Source organism: Stigmatopora nigra, chromosome 20 (assembly GCF_051989575.1).
Source record: "Stigmatopora nigra isolate UIUO_SnigA chromosome 20, RoL_Snig_1.1, whole genome shotgun sequence".
Classification (NCBI taxonomy): Eukaryota; Metazoa; Chordata; class Actinopteri; order Syngnathiformes; family Syngnathidae; genus Stigmatopora; species Stigmatopora nigra.
In genome coordinates this window covers 3,546,330-3,552,897 of record NC_135527.1, presented here as the reverse complement: position 1 = coordinate 3,552,897, position 6,568 = coordinate 3,546,330, and positions in this window count along the sequence as shown.

Sequence of the window (6,568 nt, the reverse complement as noted above, 5' to 3'; positions counted from 1 at the left end):
AAAGAAGTGCAAAGTGTGTCACTATGTAGGAACACTATGTGAGTGTTCCTGGGAGTGATTGATATCCATCTGCTGGTAGCAAGAGTCCTTGACGACTCTTCGCTGCAAACGCGGATCAACAGTCCTCGGAGCCAGGGACTGGGTGAGCTGTCGGATGAACAGTCCTTGTAAGAGGACTAGGTGACTGGTTACAACCCCAAGTTCTCTTCGGACAATTGGAAGAATTGTTTAACAAAGAAATGATTAAATACACCCATATATAATCGTATTACAGAATAAACCCAACGTTCCGCCGTTTTTATAATATGTATGTTTTTAATTATTTTATAGTAATCGCAAAAGGAAATATCAGGTGACTGCAATTTTACCCGCCTACTCCTTACTCGCATGGCTGGTCTGAAAAAACATAATCATGTTTTCCCAATTCGTCCTCGGAATTACCGTACTCCTGGACTTCACTGCTTTCCCCGGTACATTTAGAATTTGTAGAGGCATTTGCAGTAGTTATAAGTCTACTGGAGCGCAAACAGCGGATAAGACAACACCCATACAATGTCAAGGTAGTAGCTAATATGGCTTTAGAAAACACAACAGATATGGCCAAATCCTTACATTTTCCAACGGTCTTATCCCACCAGTCTGTCCAAGCGGATAATTCTACTCCAGAATGCTTTTTCATATTGTGGTTTAGGGGCTGCAGGCCATTAATGGCCCTGGTGAAGGACCCATCGGGTGACGTGTTGTTCGGTGTGAATTTGCAACATTGTTCTCCATTTTTCACACACGCCCCTGTTGGGGCTACTGGCCAACACTTCAATAAACTCAAACACAGGAAAACACACTGAGGCAGATAGAATGAAAGTTATGGCCGCGTCTGCAGAGGCGGGGGAGTCAACAATTCAGAGGCCCGAGAGCGTGACTACTCTCCAAGCTCCTGAAAGCGATCTCCCGCCGAAAAGCTGCTACAACGGTGGTTTTATTAGAGATAAGACAGTTATATAAATGGGAGGCATTAATACAAATGAAGCAGGTGGAGTACAAAAGGTGTAGTGCACATTTTAACCAATAGGTTTAATTTAAATTCTATTCTAGTAACTTTTAATACATCATAGTGAAAAGGGTGCAAGATTAAATAAAAGAATACAATTCATATATCACACAAGATATAATCAATCGGTCAGAGATCAAGGTGGAAGAGGATTTGGAAATTTGAAATTGATTTCTGAAATTGCCAATTAGCCCTTTTCAGGGATGCAGAGATAAATTATGGGAAAAAATATCAAATGAAATTTTTGATGAGAATGCAGCAGCAGTATTCCAAATGTGAAACTTGACGTGAAGGAACAAATAATCTCTGAAATGGAGAATTTGGGAGCACTGAGAGGAAAAAACAATTGTATATCAGCTTACTTGGGTGAGCTGCCATATTGAGTCATGGGAAGTCCTATCTCTCGACAGGGGCGATGGTGGCCTTGGAACGGTACCACTACACAACTTATGGGTTTAAGTTGTTTGTGGAAATTTTTGCACAGCATTCTTAACCTGTGCTCAGCATATCAGTGCACGATACGGAATTCCAAAGAACCATTGATAGTTATAGTGATAACAGCACCCAAATTGTGTAAACAAAATAATTGATGGTATTGGCAAAAGGTTCCGTATTTTGCTATGACATCACTGCGCGTACATAACAGGTTTAACCATAACATATGAAAATAGTATTTGGTAGACTGTTACGGCTGGCAGCCTGGACACACACTATGTAGGAGGTGTGTGCTTATCTGCAGCTCTGGCTCCACCCCTGTGACAGAGCCCTGCCCAGGCCAACACGGCTGTAATTAATTCCCCAATCATGCCTCCTGCCCTTATTTAAAGCCTTTTCAGTTGTCAGTTCGCCCCTTGCCCTTGCCCTGGCCTTTGCCCTTGTCCTTGATGGCTTGCTGAGTTGCAGGCTTGTGAGTATGTTACTCCCTGTTATATTTTGTATGTGTTGTTAATGATTTTGGGTTGCATAGGGGGACTTGAGATAAGTTTAGACACAATGGGTATACATATAGTTTGTGCAGTTAGACACAGTTATTCCCCTGTCTAGATTATATTACATCAGTTTAACAGTGGCATCCTTCGGTCTTATTTCCTGTATTTTGTGGGTGTTCATTTGAACACCTGTCTGGGAGGGGGTTTCACCGTGTTTATTTGAGGGTGCCTGTTAGGTTCATTAATAATTACCTTCGTCCGTAATTATCAATAACTGCAGGAAGACATCTTATTCAATTATTGACATTTAATTAAATAGAAATGGATACAACAGATAAAAGCCTCCGGAGGGGAGCGTTACAGCAAGTGTCACCTTACAACTTCCGAACGTCTCCTCGAATAGACGTTTTCGTCCCACTCTTATAGTCATGAATCAAAACAAGTTAGAGAGTTGTTGATCATTCCATCACGTATGAGTAAAAACATCTGGGACTACAATAACAATCAAAGTATTTTACTAATAACAAAAACAGGAGACTAGACCTAACAACATTTAGATTAGAGTAATTATACAACCTCCTTGACCTAAGAATCATATAATATAATCATAATCATATAATCGTTACATACAGAAAAACCCGAAGTGCACGGTTACATAACGATAACAATATTCTTGTTATTGGCCGAATAGCCCTGGCCTCGTCACCAAGGGCCCACCAAATCTCAAGGACCCAGATTGGGTGGATTGTTTGTATAACCATCCTGGAACAGGCCGTCCAGGTTAAAGATGACTTGGCGTGACCTCGCAACACTTTTGAAAACAGAAAGAATGATTTAACAAAGTAATGAATTAATACAGAGAAAAGAAAGAGAATGATTTAATAAAGAAATGAATTAATATAACTATTATAATAGTAAAACAGAATAAACCCAACAGTGCCACTTTAATATCTCGTGCTTCCCCTATGTTATCCCGTAGTCTGTTTTATTGACTTTATTGTAAATAAAAATAACTGAAGGCTACTTGCAATGTGTGTTCGAACTCATCTTTGACCGAACCTGTCTGCTGTGATAGTTGCGACTCCCTGGTATATCATACCCCAGGGGGAGTCGTAACAAGTGGGGGCTCGTCCGGGAGATCATTAAGATTGGTTATCACAGCAGCAGTTTGGTCATTGGTGGTACGGACTGCATGTGCAGTAGGCCGGTGAAGGCTGGGCAAGCAGAGTTGAGGTAGGCACAATTAATAGCTATCATTCAGTGTAGTGTAGTGCTGTAACTAGCAGGATGGACTTTGATGCAGAGCAGTTCCTTTTTCAATTTAACACTGTAGATCAGCTTGACCAGTGTAAGAAGCAAGATCTAGTAGATCTTGCCGCTCATCTAGGGTTCTCTCTGTCCATGACTACCAGGCTAGCTGAATTGAAGCAGGAGGTTATCCAGATGTTAATAGCAACGCAGTACTTAGAAGCCACAGGAGGAGCATCTGCGGGTGTTTCCTCTCAGTCTCTGGTCGATTCTGAGGAATCCGGCAGGAAGGAGAAAGATGAGGTAGGCAGGGATGGTGCCACCTTGAATGTAGAGGCTCGAGAAAAAAATCCCAGGGCTGGTTTAAAAGGAAAACTAGATGGAGATGGTACTGTACCTGTTGGGGAAAATCCCCATGTTAGTCTAGAGATGTTACGCATGCAATATGAGGCTAGGGATAGGGAGTATGCTCATCAGCTGGCCCTCAAGAAAATGGAGTTTGAAAAGGAGATTGAACTAAAAAGGCTGGACATTGAACTCTCAAAGAGTTCTAATATGGTAGAAAGTAGGGGGTTTAAAGTTAGTGAAAGCCTTCCGCTTGTACCGCCGTTCCGTGAGACGGACGTCGAGGCGTGGTTTAGTGCGTTTGAACGGATAGCACTGTCCCATAAATGGCCAGAAGATGGCTGGGCTCTAGTCTTACAAAGTAAACTGTCAGGGAAAGGCCTTGAAGCTTTGAGTACACTGTCGATAGAAGACGGGTTGGGATATGATAAGGTAAAAGCAGCAGTGTTGCGCGTTTACGAACTGGTGCCTGAGGCGTACCGCCAAAAGTTCAGAAATCACAAATTAAAGCCTGGACAGGCCGTGGCTGAATTTGGCCGTGAAAAAGAAGTATTCTTTAAACGTTGGTGTGAAGTAAGCAAAGCTTCCACTTTTGAAACACTTACTGAGTTACTACTAGTTGAGGAATTGAAAAGTTGTTTGCCTGAACAAATAGTGACCCACTTAAATGAGCGCGAGTTTGAAACGATGTCCCAAGCCGCAGTTCTGGCAGATAACTACCTGCTGACGCACAAAACCTCGTTTGGATCTACCCGATCTGATAACCGGGGCTTCCCAAGCTCAACTCCGGGTAACCAGAATGAAATTCCTGGTAAGACAGTAACACCCTTGTGGCGTCAAAACTCTGTCACGGAGCGCGAGACACGTAGATGTAGTTTTTGCCATCGAATTGGGCATCTTAGAATGAATTGTTTTTCTTGGAAAAACCAACAGATAAGGGACCAGGTGAAAGATGTGAACGTGAAGGAGGCCGGAATTGTTCAGACACTGAATTGGCCGTCTACAGTCTCTGATGTTAAATCGTCATGTGACTCGAAGGACGTAGTCGATAAGGGCTACACGCCCTATTTGTATAGTGGGTGTGTCTCTCTCCCCTCGGATTTACAACAAGTTCGCTCGGTCCATATATTACGAGACACCGTCTCGAACCAGTCTCTGATGTTGTCTGGTATCCTGCCTTTTTCTAGTGAGTCTGAAACCAATGTGTTGGTAACGGGAGTAGGTTGCGGTTATATATCAGCCCCGTTACATCAGGTCCACTTAAAGTGTGCGTTAATCACAGGTACATACAAGGTAGGAGTACCCTCAAGTCTGCCAGTGGCAGGGGTGGATATTATTTTGGGGAACGATATTATTAGTGGGAGAGACAGAGTAGTGCCTGTGGTGGAGGTGCCAAAGCAGCCTGTAATGTCATATCCCGATGCTTTTTCCAATAGTTTTCCGGATGTATTCCCCGTATGTGCCATAACTCGAGCGCAGGCTCGAAAAAAAACAAGTAGATTTATCAGACACCGTGTTTCCACCGGAGTTGTTTGATAGGGCTGGTAACTTCACCTCGGAGTCTGCTGCGGCTCTAGCCTCTGAGAAGAAAAAAGCTTTGGAGTTGGAGCGTGTAGAGAAAGCACGTGTGGAGCAAGAATGGCTTGCGAGAGAAAAAGCTTTGGAGCTTGCACGTCTAGAGAAAGCATGTCTAGAGAAAGCATGTCTAGAGAAAGCACGTCTTGAGCAAGAACGGCTTGAGAAAGAAAGAGTTTTGGAATTTAAGAGGCAAGAGAAAGAAAAAGCCTTGGAGCAAGATCGACTAGAAAGAGAAAAGGCCTTAGAGCAAGATCGACTAGAAAGAGAAAAGGCCTTGGAAGCAGAGCGAAAAGAAAAAGAACTGATTGAAAGAGAAAATATTTTGGAGCAGGACAATTTAGAAAGGGAAAAATTGGAGCAAGAGTGGCTTGAAAAGGAAAACGCATTCGAAGAAGAAAGAAATAAAATAGAACAATGCATGAAGAAAATGCCCGCTGCGGAGATCAGCCTGCAGAAAGCACCCCCAGTTCCGGTGCCGAGGCCACGCAAAGTACTCCTGTCGCCCCTGGGGCCGCCAGTCGCACCCGTGCCGAAGCCACTAACCAGGCTTCCGGTGCCGGCCGGCCTTCGGGGCACAGTTCTTTCTAGCACTGTTCTGCCAAGCACCGTTCTGGCCAGCGACTGCCCGCCCAGAAGTGGTAGCAATGCTATGGTGCCGGCGACTGCAAGAGCGGCAAAGCTCTGGCACCCCTGGACGAGGGAGTTGGCGACCCTCCGAACAACCAGGGTAAGGTGCCTGACCGTTCTAAAATTCTAGTGTCTCCTAAAGGAAGGGGGCTTGGCCAAGACTTAAAGGACCAGCGCGGCTGCCCGCCAGATCGGCCACGGCTCATCATCGGCCGGCACGGACGCCCGCCAGACCGGCTACGCCTTGTCACCGGCTGGCGCGGACGCCCGCCGGACCAACCACTTCCTCGTCTCATTTCTGGCTGGCGTGGACGCCCGCCAGGTCGGCCACAGCTCATTACCGGCCGGCGCGGACGCCCGCCAGACCGGCCTCGCCTTGTCATCGGCTGGCGCGGATGCCCACCGGACCGACCACTTCCTCGTCTCGTTTCTGGCTGGCATGGACGCCCGCCAGATCGGCCACGGCTCATCACCGGCCGGCGCGGACGCCCGCCAGACCGGCCACGCCTTGTCATCGGCTGGCGCGGACGCCCACTGGCCGCCGCAAAAGGGGGCGCAGTAGAGCACGCTGGCGCAGAAGAGGATATCGGCGCAAAAAAAAAAATGGAAGCCGGCGCAGAAGAAATTATGTATAATGCCCTATCTCAAGTTTAGGAGAGTTTTAACAGGAGTGTATTGATTGATTGATTGAGGCAGGTTGGTGGTTCGATTTCGTCAACAGGTTGACTCTTGAGGGGGAGGTGTTACGGCTGGCAGCCTGGACACACACTATGTAGGAGGTGTGTGCTTATCT